General features: G+C 43.2%; 1 protein-coding gene across 15 annotated transcripts in view; it reads right to left on the reverse strand.

Annotated features, from left to right (window-relative positions):
- CLIP1 (CAP-Gly domain containing linker protein 1) overlaps positions 1-16,855 on the reverse strand; it is a 143,792-nt gene extending 126,937 nt beyond the window's left edge. For 14 of the 15 annotated variants that reach the window (XM_072600574.1, XM_072600579.1, XM_072600568.1 and 11 more), the window contains exon 1: positions 16,605-16,855. The gene's annotated coding sequence lies outside the window, so the exon portion shown is untranslated. The remainder of the gene's footprint in view (positions 1-16,604) is intronic. The other variant, XM_072600571.1, reaches the window with a different exon arrangement.
- Positions 16,856-17,158: the final 303 nt, after the last annotated feature.

Consider the following 17,158-nt stretch of genomic DNA (forward strand, 5'->3'; position numbering starts at 1 on the left):
ATGAAGAAAAACAAAGTACTGTGTACACTGGACCCACTAAAAGTTTATACCACATAATCTTAACTGGCCCTCAACAAAGCAAGGGATGCTTTTAGATCTCCCTGCCTCATCCCACTCACCACAGATCCTTTCGAAACCTTCTCATTACTTTTCAAAGCTCTTACAGCTCCCTTTGCACCACTACACTCTCAGCTGAGAACTTGGCCCTTTTTTTCACTGAAAAAAATTCAGCTCCTCTTATTTGTCATCTGTGCTTCTCCTCATCTCTCACCATTCTGATGCCTTCCGTCCTATTTCCTCCTTCTCCTCGCCAAGGGACCCCATTTCCTCAGCTTGTTCCTACTCTCCTTCCTGCTCTCTTCCATTAACCTTCAATTTTTCCTGGTCGGCAGACTGCTTTCCCACTGATCCCACACATTTTGTCCCCTCCTCAGAAATCCCTTATTTCCTTTATCCATCCCCACTAGCTATTGTCCTGAATGTCTCCTCCCCTTTGTGAGAAGGCGGAGAGCAACAGGTGCCTCCACTTCCTTTCTTCTCACTCAACTCAAACTGCCCTCTCCAAAGTTACCCATGGGGGTCTTATCAGAGAAACTTGCTACAAAGATTTCTTCTGAGCCACCCCCCCCCCAACACTACCCATTTTTCTGTTTTTCTTCTAATTTTAGTTGAATTGGTTTTATTTCTGCAAAAAGTTTTTACTTTTACATAACTGAAATTGTCCATTTTATTTCCTATGCATGTCTCTATCTCTAATTTGATCATGAACTCTTCCCTTAGCCATCTAACAGGTGATTTTTTTCTATGCTTCACTGATTTGCTTATGTCATTTTTTTATGCCTAAATCATGTATCCATCGAGCTTATCTTAGTATATGGTGTAAGATAAGTTTCTGCCAGACTACTTTCCAGTTTTCTCAGTTGTCAAATAGTAAATTCTCCTTTCCAGTCTTCTTACACCTTACTCCCTTCCATGTATCCTGCATTCCAGTAACCCTGACTTCCTTGTTCCCATACAACATATCATTTCCCAAATTTAAGGGTTTTCACCGGCTGTCCCAATCCCTAAAATGTTCTCCCTTCTCATCTCTGCCTCCTGGCTTCCTTCAAGCTTCAACTAAAGTCCCACATACTGCAAGAAACCTTTTCCAGTCTTCTGGATTCTTAGTGCCTCCTTTCCGTTGTTTTATCTCCATTTTATCTTGCATATATCTTATTTGTACATAGCTATTTACGTAATACTTTTCCCATTAGACTATGAGCATCTTGGAAGCAGGGCCTGGGGTGTTGGGGTTTTTTTGCCTGTCTTTGTATTCCCAACAGGACAGAAGGAAGGAAGGAAGGAAGGGAGGGAGGAAGGGAGGAAGGGAGGAAAGGAGGAAGGGAGGAAGGGAGAAAAAGAGGGAGGTATGGAGGAGAAAAGATACCTTAAGATGCACTGAGTCTATCAGTGCTCTATTTGGAAGTGAAAAGCAAGTTTCACCATAAGTCCTTTGGAATTGTGACTGATCATTATACTGATTAGAGTTCCTAAATCTTTCAAAGTTGATTATCTTTATAATATTGTATATTTATAATAGTATAATATTGTTAATTATCTTTATAGAATCTATAACACTGTATAAATCCTGCTCACTTCACACACATCCTCCCAGGTCTCTCTGAAACCTCGCCCTCCATCCCTCCCTCCAGCACAAGGGATCCCAGTGCATTTCTGCACCATAACCTCTTCAGTTCTTCACCATTCTATTCTTTGCCACCACAAAAAGAACACAGTAGGCATTTAATAAATGCTAGTTAACTCACTAGCTCAAGCTTATAGTATTAAACTATTATAGTATTAAATTATAAATTATAGTATTAAATCAGAAACTAGTTTGTTCAACTGAACAAACACTTGTTAACTACCTATTGCACACAGAACACTGAGTTAGGTCCTGATAGAACTACAAAGACAAGGGAACGTGAAAAAGTATGATACAAAATGATCCACATCAAGTGCAACATACTTCAACTGTTTTTGTTCAACTGTCTTTCTTTGTTACAACCCACACGTTTGAAAAACCATCTTATCATTTAAGTGAAAGATGCATCGGAGTGGGCAAAGACTTGAGTCAGGGAGATCACTTAGGAGCTAACTGTAACAGTCTAGGAAAGGGTGAAGAGGGCCTGTAATAAAGTTGTGGCCATACAAGTAGAAAGAAGGGGTATATAAGAGAGATACTATGAAGAAAGAAATGAGATTTGGCAACTGTCAGTCAGGTGGAGAATGAGAAGAGGATTACATCAAGGTTTCGATCCTGAGTGACCAGAAGCATGGTGGTGGGTAGGGGGCAGTGGAAATAATGAGCTTCATTTTGGACACGAGTTTGAGATGCCTACTGGACATTTAATTAGAAATGTCCAAACAATAGGTGATGTTGTAAGACTGGAGGCTCAGCAGAGAGACTAAGGCTGGTTATCTGAATTTGAAAATCTATCTGCACAGAAATGGTAATTCAATCCATGAGAACTAATGAAATCACCAAAGGAGAAAAAATAGTAAAAAGAAAAGAGGGTCCAGGACAGAGACTGGAGTGATCCTCACAGTTAATAAGCATGACATGGCTGAAGAACCAGGAAAGAGCAATGTCACAAAAACCTGAAGATGAGCACTGGTCTTAGTTTTTTTGGGTGAAGTATGCATTGAGATCCTCAGCTAAGATTGTGGAGGAAGGGTACTGAGGAAGGCGCATGAGAGACATGGGGAGTGGAAGAGTGAATCAATTAGGAAGGAAAAAAATATTTGCCCAGGTGTTCAGCTCCATGGACATACTACCTTGCTGAAAAACACTTTTCTATTTGACATTATTTAAAAACTTAAAGTGTGAGAGGAAGAAAAACAAAAGTTTAAATTGTGCATGACATACTACAGAGTGAAAGCAGTCCCCAGAGCTCCAAACTCTGTGGCAGAAACAAATAAAGTATCAGTGCCCACAAAGGGAGAGCGATCAGGCATCTGAATTCTAAAAGAATATGAAACCACTCTGCCAGACTGTAATTGTCAGCAACAAAGAACTTCTTTGAACAGCCCGGTTTAAGTAAGAATTTATGCTCCAACTGTTAAGATAAGCAGAAAGAAACCTCAGTGCCTTACAGTTGTTCCAGCTGAAAAAAATTTACATGACCCTCTAAATATAAAGGGAAAGGTGAAAGCCATTTTGCCCTTCCTTCCAAAAGGCTCTGCAAAAACCCTGGAACTTTTAAGTGTACCCTACATACAGCTGGCTTGGGAAAACATCTTAATGGAAGAGGAATTACTAGGTTTGATCCATACTTCTCACAAAGGGTTCATCAAATGACCTGATAATAGAAAACTATACTACTTAGCAAAAAGTAGCACATTTCTAAATATAGTCCTATAAATTTTTAGAGTAGAAAGGGGTTTTAAAGGTAATCTAGTCCAAAACTGATGGTACAAGTGAGGAAAGTAAGGCCCAGAGAAGGTAAGTAATTTCATTAAGGTAACAGAGTTTGTTTGTGGCAAAGCCAGGACCGTAGCTCAGGTCACCTGACTCCACAATGCTACAAAGATGCTGAGTGTTCTTTGTCCCTCACAATACTATTTTATTAGATCTGTATTCTTACATATGAAGCTAGAATATGGTATTGAGCTGGGGTGGACCAAGCATCAAAGAAGGTTAAAAAATTTTTTTTTCAAACCTTGAAGAATAAAAACTAGGCATATTGCTGCATATTCTCATAAATAGGTACATCCAATCCAATCCAATAGGCATATGCCAAACAAGAAACATAAAGTCAGTTCACAAAAGAGATCTGTGGAACTGTTAACAGTTTTCCTATCTTTAGGGTGGAAAAAATCTTCATTTTTACTCTGCAAAAACGACATTTAATTATTCCTTTTACTCATATATCAGGTGGAAAAATGAGCCTGGTTTCAACTTTTACAGTGTTTCTGAATCCCTGAGGAAGGTACTTGGCCATTTTTTCAAAAAAAGGAACTGGTTGTTGTCCTTCATCTTCAAAGAGGACCAAAATGACATCACCATGATAGAGTGAAATTTCAATGTGTCCAACTGCGGCTGATCAGACCAATACGAGCTTGGAATGCTCTACCACAGGATGGGCACAGATAGTCCGTGTGAATATTTGGGGTGGATTTTTGTGTTTTGACCGCGTAGTGGGGATTCCCCGCCTGCCATGCTAATCAGGCCAGGGTTGGGTAAGCAGACAATGCTTAAGACACCTTTTTAGCCCCCTTCCTCACACCAGGAGATGAGCAATGCGATCCTTAAAAGGCAGCTCAGACACCCAGGGCCTGCCAAGTCCCACTGCTACTTCCAGTGAGAAACGACCCTATGGCCTGGGCCACCTGTGTGCAGGGTTGTGACTACAGCTCCCAGCATATTCATACCTGCTGCTTCATCACTTGCCTGTCGCCACAGGACTTTGAGGCATAATAATGAAATGGTATGGGTAACATCTTTTGATTTGTGTATAAACTGGATCTAAGTGAGGCAGAGTTGCACGAAGTCATCAGCCTCACTCACTCCTCCAGAGTCATCATAGTCCAGTGGCAGGACAGAGTCAAGATGGCTGACAATTGCTCAGGATGCAGTGGATGACCTTGGCATCTTTGGTGTCTAACCAAGCTCGAAGCGCTTCACATCGCCTGCTTCATCTGCCTTCATGGCCTTTGGAACAAATTGTTCTCACTTGCCCCTTCCACCAGATGAAGTCTTCACATGCTTGGGGTAGACACCCCCCTAACTCACCAATGGGTCTGAGAATCCTTGGTTACCCTCAACCTGGCCATTTTTTCAAAAAAAGAAACTACTTACACATTAGCTCACCAACTCCATAAAAACATTGTTTTCAACTTAGTTCCTTAATATTTCTACTCAATATAAATAACTGGGTCAGATCCAACGATCTTAGAAGTAAAAAAAATCCACTCTAAGCAGTGGGAGGAAATAACTGAAAAAATGGTAAAGGAATTGGCACATGAAAAAGGGATGAATTATGATATGAGGAAGGCAAAATTGGTATTGATCAAATGAAATAATATATGTAAAGCACATTGAACACTTTTACACAATGGACACAATGGACAAGTACCATATTATAATTAGTGATTATGAGATCACTGAATCCTTAACTCTTCAAAAACTTTAGTACCAACCTATTATTCATTACACAATGGCAAGAACACTACAGGCATCTTTCCTACTCAAAATGTTTTCTAGAATGACACCAAAGAGATTTTATTTAAGCTGCTTTTCACAAAAGAGTACTATAAGTTACTCAGAAGAATATAAAAATTTGAGTAAAAGTATAAAACTAAACCCTTTATCACAAGGGGATATCAATCAGTGAGGAAGAAACTACATGAAGACAAGAAGGGAAGGAAGGAGATGAAATTTCCTTTATCAGGATAGAGAATCTAACTACACCAAAGTATCTCATTCAATCCCATTCAAATCTTTAAATGCCTCAGGCACACAGAAGAATAGAGACTTGCCCAGAAATACAGAGCCATTATGGATCAAAGGTAAGACTTGAATGCAAGTCTTTCAAACTCCAAGCTCAAAACTCTATCCATTACATCTAATAAAGAAAATTTCAAAGTTCTGCTACTAACCAACTCCAACCATATAACTTTAAACCCAAAGCATTTATTTCCTTTCTAAATAGTTATCAGAAGAGGAATTATTATAAAATATAGCAAGAGTAACAAACATAAGATGCTATGACACTGAAGTTGTTCTATAGAGCACTTTACACCTGACTTACATGATATTTGGGCATTGTGCTCGGTGCTTCCAAGGGCACAGGAGAAGAAAGTGAGGCTGGTGACCTTGTGCAGCCCTCCCTCGCTCAAATCAAAGTCAACTGCAAGTCATGTCATCATCTTGATGCCATGGTCCTCTTCGAGAATGAAGGACAAACACAACAACAGGTGTTTCGGAGGTAGAAACAGGAAGGCTCAGCAAGAGCCTGGCTCTGTGAGATTAGGGACAGTGAAGTGTTGAGGTTAACAAGAACATTACAAACCTGGGAAATTGGAAGAACGGTGGCATCCTCAGCCTCCAAAGTCTTTGTCATGTACAGCAAGGTCAAACCAAGACTCAAAGAAATAGCCAAATTCATTGGCCTTTTCTCAACTCTAATCCATCTTGACTTTCTTAAAGCAGTTGGTATAATTAATCATCCCCTCCCTTGAAACTCTTGGTTTTCATGGCTCTGCACCTGACTCTGGCTGCTGTCTATTTTGATAGCTTCTCTTCTCCCCCCATCCCAAGTGTGGGTGTTTCCCAAAGTTCTGACCATTCTTTCTTTTTATCTCTCTACACTCTCCCTGTCAGTGTATCTCATCCACTGCTGTGTGTGTGTGTTCGTCCTTCGTTGCCAAAGACAACCACGCCATCAGAGAAATGGTGACATGACTTGCACTTGACTTTGTTTTGAGTGAGGGAGGGCTGTGCAGATCACCAGCCTCACTTCTCCTCCACAGCCATCTGAATCTAGTGACCAGATATTTATCAGGATGACTGGAAATGACCCAGGATGAGGCAATTGGGGTTAAGTGAGTTGCCCAAGGTCACACAGCTAGTGAGTGTCAAGTGTCTGAGGTGAGATTTGAACTCAGGTCCTCTTGACTCCTGCACTGATGCTCTATCCACTGCACCACTGAGCTGCTCCTCATCCACTCCTACCACTACAACAAACATCTACAACAGCTCCCTACCTCTCTTCCAAATTCTAGTTCCCCACGTTCCCCATTTCCATCTACCACTCAAATACCACCATTCCACGTAAATCACACCACCATCCTGGGCACATAATCTTGAAACCTTTTCACCTCCACATCTCAAAAAAAAGTTTTCAAGTGCTCTCAATTCTACCTAAATGTCTGAGAGCCCATCACTTAAAAAAAAAAAGTCTTGGGGAGGGAAGGGGGAGGTAAGTGTGGGAGGGTAAAAATCTAAGTTTTATGGTAGTGATTGTAGAACATTAAAAAAAAATAAAATTTAAAAAATTAAAACAAAAAAACTTGAATTTTCATGATTTACTTCTTAACATTTGGACTTTTATGACAGTCTTCTTCATAACTAGTATTGCTGCCTCTGGTTTCTCCCTTTTCCATTTTACCTAATACATCTCTAGAAGCCAGATTAATTAACTTCCTCAAGTCCAAGTCTAAACATGTCATTCCTCTCCACAAAGGTCTTCAAATTCTTCTATGATCTACCAAATAAAATCTAACTTCTTAGCATGATTATTCAAAGCATTCCATCTTCTACCCCCAACTCTGTTTCCAGCTTTATGATCTACTACTGCCCCCTTCCCTAAGATTTGAGATAAACCGAACTCTCCTTGGAGATCCATCAACACGAACCATGCTTTCTCCTAACTCCAGCCTTTGTTCACACTATTCCTTCTGCCTGGTATGCAGCCCTCTCTCATTCTCAGTGTGGTAAGGTGTTCCTTTCTCATCCTTCAAGGCCCAGGTCAAATGCTAGTTCCCTCAATGTTATCCCAGATCACTCTTCCACCAATGAAGCCCCAGGGGACTTTGTTTATACTTGTCTAAGAATGCTTCACACGTTTTACATCACTTTGTCCTCCAATAGCTAGCACTGTCTTACATATATTAGGTAGTGGGGGGGGGGGGGGGCGGGCGGAGCCAAGATGGCGGAATAGAAAGACGCACATACACATAGCTCTGAACCCACAACCCATAGAACATCTGTAAATAGCAACTCACTGCGAATTCTGCAGGACCAGAGGCCACAGAACATTGGAGCGAAGGAGATTTCTGTTCCAGAGGGACCTGCAAACCTCTCCCGCCAGGGACTGGGAGCCAAGTACAGCCCTGCCGCAACCGCGGCACCGAGAGGAGCAGATCCGAGCAGGCTTCAGGGACGGAGTCTCCAGCAGCCGCGCGGGTCCCTCCACCCACAGGTGACGGGGGTCGGTGAGAGGGTCTCTTTGGCGGGTCAAGAGGGGAGTGGGGTGCCCCCATAACTCAGGCCCCCTCAGGAGGCAGAAGCGGAGGTGGGAGCAGATAGGGGCTCCGAAAGCAGGCAGGAGCCTGGATCCATTGTTGAAGGTCTCTGCATAAGCCCCCTGAGGGAACGGAGCCTGTGAGGCGGCCCTGCCCTGACCTGAGCACCTAAACTTAATCTCACACTGAATAGCAGCCCTGCCCCTGCAGAAGCCCTGAGGCTGGGAAGCAGCATTTGAATCTCAGACCCCAAGCACTGGCTGGGAGGATCAGGAGGCGAAGTGGGTGTGAAGAGAATATTCAGAAGGCAAGTCACTGGCTGGGAAAATGCCCAGAAAAGGGAAAAGAAATAAGACTATAGAAGGTTACTTTCTTGGTGAACAGGCATTTCCTCCCTTCCTTTCTGATGAGGAAGAACAATGCCTACCATCAGGCAAAGACACAGAAGTCAAGGCTTCTATATCCCAGCCCACTCAATGGGCTCAGGCCATGGAAGAGCTCAAAAAGGATTTTGAAAATCAAGTTAGAGAGGTGGAGGAAAAACTGGGAAGAGAAATGAGAGACATGCAGTCAAAGCATGAACAGCAGGTCAGCTCCCTGCTAAAGGAGACCCAAAAAAATGCTGAAGAAAATAACACCTTGAAAAATAGGCTAACTCAATTGGCAAATGAGGTTCAAAAAGCCAATGAGAAGAATGCTTTCAAAAGCAGAATTAGCCAAATGGAAAAGGAGATTCAAAAGCTCACTGAAGAAAATAGTTCTTTCAAAATTAGAATGGAACAGATGGAGGCTAATGACTTTGTGAGAAACCAAGAAATCACAAAACAAAACCAAAAGAATGAAAAAATGGAAGATCATGTGAAATATCTCATTGGAAAAACAACTGACCTGGAAAATAGATCCAAGAGAGACAATTTAAAAATTATGGGACTACCTGAAAGCCTTGATCAAAAAAAGAGCCTAGACATCATCTTTCATGAAATTATCAAGGAAAACTGCCCTGAGATTCTAGAACCAGAGGGCAAAATAAATATTCAAGGAATCCACAGAACACTGCCTGAAAGAGATCCAAAAAGAGAAACTCCTAGGAACATTGTGGCCCAATTCCAGAGTTCCCAGGTCAAGGAGAAAATATTGCAAGCAGCTAGAAAGAAACAATTCAAGTATTGTGGAAATACAATCAGGATAACACAAGATTTAGCAGCTTCTACATTAAGGGATCGAAGGGCGTGGAATAGGATATTCCAGAAGTCAAAGGAACTAGGACTAAAACCAAGAATCACCTACCCAGCAAAACTGAGTATAATACTTCAGGGGAAAAATTGGTCTTTCAATGAAATAGAGGACTTTCAAGCATTCTTGATGAAAAGACCAGAGCTGAAAAGAAAATTTGACTTTCAAACACAAGAATGAAGAGAACCAGGAAAAAGTGAACAGCAAAGAGAAGTCATAAGGGACTAACTAAAGTTGAACTGTTTACATTCCTACATGGAAAGACAATATTTGTAACTCTTGAAACTTTTCAGTATCTGGGTACTGGGTGGGATTACACACACACACACGCACGCGCACACACACACACACACACACACATAGAGACAGAGTGCACAGAGGGAACTGAAGAGGATGGGCTCATATCTTAAAAAAATGAAATCAAGCAGTGAGAGAGAAATATATTGGGAGGAGAAAGGGAGAAATGGAATGGGGCAAATTATCTCTCATAAAAGAGGCAAGCAAAAGACTTATTAGTGGAGGGATAAAGAGAGGAGGTGAGAGAAAAACATGAAGCTTACTCTCATCACATTCCACTAAAGGAAGGAATCAAATGCACACTCATTTTGGTATGAAAACCTATCTTACAATACAGGAAAGTGGGGGATAAGGGGATAAACAGGGTGGGGGGGATGATGGATGGGGGGACATGGGGAGGAGGGAGCAATTTGAGGTCGACACTCACGGGGAGGGACAGGATCAAAAGAGAATAGAAGTAATGGGGGACAGGATAGGATGGAGGGAAATATAGTTAGTCTTATACAACACAACTATTATGGAAGTCATTTGCAAAACTACACAGATTTGGCCTGTATTAAATTGCTTGCCTTCCAAAGGGAAGGGGTGGGGAGGGAGGGAGGTAAAGAAGTTGGAACTCAAAGTGGTAGGAACAACTGTCGAGTAATGTTCTTGCCACTAGGAAATAAGAAATACAGGCAAAGGGGTACAGAAAGTTATCTGGCCCTACAGGACAAAAGAGAAGATGGAGACAAGGGCAGAGAGGGATGATGGAAGAGAGAGCAGATTGGTCATAGGGGCAATTAGAATGCTTGGTGTTTGGGGGGGAGGGGACAAAAGGGGAGAAAATTTGGAACCCAAAATTTTGTTAAAATGAATGTTAAAAGTTAAATAAATTAATTAATAAAAAGGAAAAAAAACACATATATTAGGTACTCTATAAATATTTGTCAAATTAATTTGTACATGATATTTCTATCACAATGACTATAAGGCATTAAAAATCTGGCATACACAGACACACACACACACACACACAAAACCTACGAGAAACTCTTAGAAAAGAAGACACACTTGGAATAGCTTAAAATAAGGACTTAAAATGCACAAATAATCAAAATCTAATTTCGTTTCCAATTCTGCCGATTTATCTTCTAAGTGTCTGGACTTCAGAAGACATTTAACAAGGAGAGGATCCATGAATGTAGTATACTACTTCTTTTCCTAACAATGAATGAAGATTTCATAATATCTTGTTTTCCTGACACACAAAAATCCCCCAGAGAATTTCCTCATAATATTTACAAGAGAAGGTTAAGATTCTAAAAACCATTCTAAAGAACCTATGTTGTTATAAAACTTTAAATTATCTGGCCAGAAAAATGCTTTGAGAAGGAAAAGTAACTAAAGGGAACTGTATTATTATCCTGATAAAGTCAAACATAAAAGTAAACCAATGATCTATCTAAACTATTCCCAAATGTAAATATAAGGGCTAAGGAAAACTGGAATACATTCACACACACACACACACACACACACACACACACACACACACACACACTACAGATATTCCCTTCCTTTAAAAATACAAAAACTCGTCTTTAATTACATTCTTTTTTACCACCAGATTTCCAACTCAACCAGCCAAGTAACTCATCCTAGCTGCTAAAAGGGATTAAGAGTAGAAAGAAATTAACATGAATGTGATTAACATCAATGTGATGTAAACCATACAGAATTTTTTAAATAGCAAGTGCATAAAGAAGGAATCTTAGTGAAAAGGTCTTTCTTTCCCATAGGCTGTAACTCTCAGGGCTGCTGTCAAACGTATTCTACTGCCTAGAAAGGGAAAGTCTGAACAGGTTCTTGGCTGACAGTATTACAAAACATAACATTTCTACATACAAATCCAGTGAGGGGTAGGGCAGTGGACAGGAAGAAGAAGGGAAACAATGAGAAAATGTTCCCAAGTTTCCTTAATATGTCTTAGCATTTCTGAGGGCAAAAAAATTATACATCAAACCAGCAGCATGCAGCAAGAACAGACTTGAGGAAAGAGGGAGTTAAACCAACAAAGTGACATTAATTTTATTCATCATTCCTAAACTTAAGCATCTGGATCATTTAGAGCAAAATCCAGGAAGAAAAGCAAGGCCTTGGCAATGATGAGTAAGAAAAGGGGCCAGACTGTTAAACAGAACAGAAAAGTTCTTCACTTTCTATTCCAGGTTACGCTGGAGATAAACTCTAACAAAGGATAATGCAGAATTAATTTAATCCAAGCCTAAATGGAATTAGTTTTCATGCTTATAAGTTTTATTTTGGCCACTCAGAACAATATTTTCATCAGGATTCCTGAGAATTGATAAATGATGCAGTATCCCCCAAGGAAACAATACATAGATATATTGCTTCTCTCCCTGAAGGAACTCAGGAAGATGGCTCCAATCAAGGTAGGGATTCATAAATGAATGCCTTCAGACTCAGGTTCAGCACAAAAATTCAATAAAAATGAGACCACCCATTGTCTCAGTGCCTTCAGTGTTAGTGGGATGCGTCCTTCTGGAACTGCCATCTGGAGATGATTAAAAAAAAAAACAAGGTCTTCACTAACTATGGCCAAGATTTCTTGGTACTTCATGCCAGTGCAAGGATATTAACCCAGATGGCCTAACCAATTCAAGCTTGGAGAATTACAGACTTTCCAAACTAAAAATGCTTTTCTCTAATTCAGTGACTCAAATCTGAGATTCCTACTGTTGTTCAGCCATGTCAGACTTTTCATGACCCTGAGGCCCATACTGGCAAAGATACTGCAATGCTTTGCCATTTTCTTCTCCAGTGGATTAAGGCAAACAGAGGTAAGAGACTTGCCCAGGATCACACAGCTAATAAGTGAGGCCATGGATTTGAACTTGACTCTTCTAACTTCAAATCCAGTACTCTATCAATTGAGCCACCTAGCTGCCTTCCTGAGATTCCTGTGAGGTGCCACTAATACATATTCTCCTTGAAAGCACACCAGAATTCAGCGCTTCTGATTCACAGCTTTAAAAGCTAACCTTAATGAAGAAAACCCAACTTTTAAGAGCTTAAACATGTGAATTTATAAGAATGTTTAAATATATAAAGAAATTATAGTTAGAATACAGCACTTTAAGGTTTACAAATCTCTTATCCCACAACAATCTTACAGAAGAGGGGAAAAAAACTAGCTCAGCAAGGTTAAGTGTCTTCACTCTGATCATACAAAGAGATCTGAAATGTCAGAGGCCAAACTCAAGCCCAGGTCTCCTGACTCCCAAGTTCAATGCTCTTCCCATTCACTGCACCATGCTGCTTGCTTCCTATTACTAACTAGGATATATAGTTTCATAGCAAATGTTAGTAAGTAGGTATGTACCTCAAGGTAAAGAGGAAAATGTTCTGCCAACGAGTGAAAGAAGAACTTCAATAAAGTATACCTAAACAAATTATGTTTATAAGTATTTACAAGGGTGGAGGCAAAGATCCTGATGCTCACAAACAGGAACTTGACTAACAAGTCCCAAGCAATTCCACTACCTTAGTAGTCAACCCGTTTTCTGATACTTTCTCCTAATAAAATCTGAAACTTCTGTGATTTGGCTTTACCTATTCCACAGCATTACTCTAACTGGAAATCTTTCATTCTATTTCTAAAGAAACCAATAAAATCTGCTCTCCACTGAAAATCTCTCAGATCTCTCCCATTCTTCACAAGGAATCTAGTGACTAAGGGGGTCCAAGATGATCCCCATCCCTAAGACAATGGGAAGACTGCCATAAACTCCCCTTAAGATGTAAATTAATTTGCCTAGATGAGTCCCATTTACATCTAAAATCCCATCTAAGGCTCTGAGAGACCATCAAAATAAAAGAATGAGTAGGTGGGAGAATGAGTGAAGAACTTTTGGATTGTTTCCTCAAGTTAGGGAAAAATGTAGATTCCATGAATACATAGCCTGAAAGACAAAAGGAGACCACAAGCTTTCCTTAAATTTTGCTTCATATAAGTATAATAATAACATATAATATATTTAAAATATAATTTGCTGATATAATTCGTAGAAAGGGACTTAATTGATCAATTAGCTCAACTCCCTTATTTTAAACTGGATGCTAGAGAATTAAAGCGACTTACCCATAATCAAGCAGTTTGACTTTAGCAGAGCCAGGTTTCCTGAACTACCTTAAAACAGTTAGTTGTCTGCTACATTTTCATAGTCATTAAAAAAAAAAAAACCAGCTTGAAAAGGGGTATCAGACAAGAAGAAAGCCAAGAATATGGCCTAGTCCCTAGTAGATTTATTTATATGGAGTCAGAAGACTCAATTTCCTAACTTCAAATTTGGCTTCTGACACTTATTAGCTGTATGTGACCCTGGGCAAGTCACTTCACCCTGTTTGCCTCAGTTTTCTTATCTGTAAAATAAGCTAGAGAAGGAAATGACAAACCACTCCAGTATCTTTGCCAACAAAACCTTAAATGGGTTGGACATGACAGAACAACAACGAAAGCCCTTTGTGACATTGAAATTTTTCACAGAATCAAAGATTTAGAGCTGGAAGAGTCCTTGAAGATTATCTAGTGAATATCTCTCCTTTATTTTACAAATAAAGACACTGAGGCCCAAAGAGATTAGAGGATTTGCACAAGGTCACACAGCACATAAAGAGCAAAATCCGGGTTCAAATCTACATCCAGATTCCAAATCCAACTCTAATGCCACTAAACACCCTGCCTCCACTTTTGTCACCATTCTACAATAAATTCTCCTTCCCTAGAAGTGTGGCAGCTAGGTGGTGCAGTAGATAGAGCACTAGTGAAGGAGTCAGGAGGACCTAGTTCAAATCTCACCTCAGACCCTTGACACTCACTGTGTGACCTTGGGCAAGTCACTTAACCCCAACTGCCTCATCCTGATGAATATGTGGTCACTGGATTCCCATGGCTCTGGAGGAGAAGTGAGGCTGGTGACCTGCACAGCCCTCCCTCACTCAAAACAAAGTCAAAGGCAAGTCATGTCACCATTCTCTGATGGCATGGTCTCCTTTGGCAACGAAGCAGGAACACACACTCATAAAGCAGAGGAAATAGATCTTTACCTAGGCCCTGAAATTAAATGATTTCTGAGATCCCAATTCTAAAGTTCTATGACCTATTTCCCTGGTCAATGATTTTTTTCTCCTACAAATCTCAAAGACTCATTTAATAAACATGGGAAATACCTACACTGCAAAAATCACAGATCTTTGAAGTAATATATAACACCAAGCCCTTTTAAAATAGCCTGAGGGGTACCAGGTACTATTTTTTTAACAGCTGAAACAGGAATGAATCTGTGTCCTTCCCTAAAGGGAAGCCAAGGGAAGGTGGTGGCAGGCTAAACCTAAAGGAGGTAAATTTGCCAATGGAGTGGGAGAGGGGAGAGAGAGAATGATCTATAAAGGGAACACTATCAGGCATCACAGTTCCCATGATATATTTAAAAATAAAGAACTTACAACTAAACTTATTATTCAAAAAAGGGAAAGTTGAAGAACTAGGTTGCAATGGAAACAGTGAGGGGCAAAATTCTTAGTCATTTTTTACACTGCTTATGTTTTATAACAAATACTAGGCCCATTTTCAATCAACCAATTAAAATTTACTGAAGGACTCCTATGAGCCAGCTACTGGACTAGAGGCTGAAGTGACAGAAGGTCACAGGACACAAGATTCTCCCCACCTCCCCAATCAAATTGATTAGTGTCTACTCCGAGAAAAAAAAAGGCAGATACACGTGAAAGAAATTTAGTGGTTCATCTTTAAATCTCTATCCACTTTCTATAAGAGAAAAGAAAAGGGGGGGGGTCGTTTTTAATTACCCTAGCCAGCCCTCCCTCACTCAAATCTTGACCTCATGGTCCTCTTCCAGAACCAAGGGCAAACACAATCCCCCTAGGGTCCGGGAAGTTCTACCCAATTGCTAGGAAGCTAAAAGTTATTTGACAGCATTCATCACCGCACACAGCCCTGCTGAAGGAACTGCAGCGTTGTCCCACTGTCCTTTCCTACCCTGGTGAATTGGGCTGAACAGCCTAGAAAGAGACCCGACCCTTCTCTAGAGGCTGCAAAATTCAATCCTTGACAGTCCCTCCTGCCCTCCGCGCCCGAGCTGAGCTGAGCTCCTCTCCTCCTCCGAAGCCAAAGGAACCAGAGTCCCGACCTATTGATTGGGCGGGGGTGGGGGGAGAACCACCGAGGAGAACAAGGTCTGCAGACCGGGCAGCCCCGGCAGAACTCCTCCTCCGCGTCCCCGTCCCCCCCCAGGAGCGCAGAGCCCAGAGCCCAGTAGGGATTCTTGGAGAACACGGAGGCTCCTGGCATCTGCTGCTTCATTCCTGCACTGAGAGGTGGCCCAGGAGGAGGCCGGAGCGCTGCCAGGGCAGGGGGGCACGCAGGGGAGCCCCGTCCGACCCCAGAACAGAGTCGGGTTTGGGGGTCCTGGGGGGCAGGGAGGGGATGCTTGGACTTCCATTTTAAATAACGTCGGAGCCCAGGTCAGCCGCGCCTGCCCACCAGGTGCCCCGCTGACTGGGGAACCCGGCTATCGGAGACAACTGCCCCCAGGCTGGCCGGGCCAACCCAAGGGGGAGGCTCCGGGGTGGGGGCCGGGGCAGCGCCGGGGGCACCGGCTCAAGGCCACGGGCGCCGCCGGAGCCAAGGAGCTGAGTAATCCTCAGGTGACCCGGCCCGGCCCGGCTCGCCTCCCGCCTCCCCTCCCCGCCGCGGGGTCAGCCGGCGGGGCCAGGCCGGGCCGGGGGAGGCCCGCAGCCGGCCCGCAGCCGCCCCGCAGCCGCCCCGCAGCCCGCCCGCAGCCCGCCCGCCTCCATCTTGAGCCGGCAGCGCAGGGAGGGGGGCGAGGCCCGGGCCCCGGGCCGGCAGGAGGGGCGAGGCGGGGGGCCCGCGGCGGCGGCCTCGCCCCGAGGCCCGAGGAGGGGAGGGGACGACGGCTACGGGAGGAGGAGGAGGAAGGAGGAAGGAGGAAGGAAGGAGGCCGCGGGGCCGCCGCCGAGCTCACCGGGACTGGCCGCGAAGGGTCCTCGCCGCCGCCGCCGCCACCTGTCGGGCCGAGCTCTCCCTCCAGCCGCCGCCGTGCCGCCCTCCCCGGCTCAGACGCCGCCTCAGCCGCCGGCCCGCTCGCTCACTCGCTCGCTCAGTCACTGCAGCAGCCGCGGCGCAGCCGCCTCCTCCGCGCGCCTCCAGCGAAGTCTCAGCCTCGGCGGGGGGGGCACCGAGGGGGCGAGCGTGACGTGAGGCCCCGCCCCTCTTAAAGGGGCCGCGGCCGCTCCGGCGCCCGACCGGGCGTGTGGCTGGGCGTGCGTCCGTCTGCCTTTGTGTGGGCGTCTCTGTGCCAGCGTGCCAGTCGGACTGGGTATCCGTGTGTCCGTGTGTCTGAGCATCCTGTGGCGGTGTGTCTTTGTGTGTCTTTGTGTGTCGGTGCACGTATATCGGTGTCCATGCCTGTGTATCTGTCTGGTTGTCTGGCTCTGGCTGGCTGTGTATGCGTGTGCCTGTGGATCTCTGTGGCTGCGCATCTGTGCGTCTGTCTGTCTGTGTGTCCAGACATCCTGT

Source organism: Notamacropus eugenii, chromosome 4, assembly GCF_028372415.1.
Source record: "Notamacropus eugenii isolate mMacEug1 chromosome 4, mMacEug1.pri_v2, whole genome shotgun sequence".
NCBI classification, from domain to species: domain Eukaryota; kingdom Metazoa; phylum Chordata; class Mammalia; order Diprotodontia; family Macropodidae; genus Notamacropus; species Notamacropus eugenii.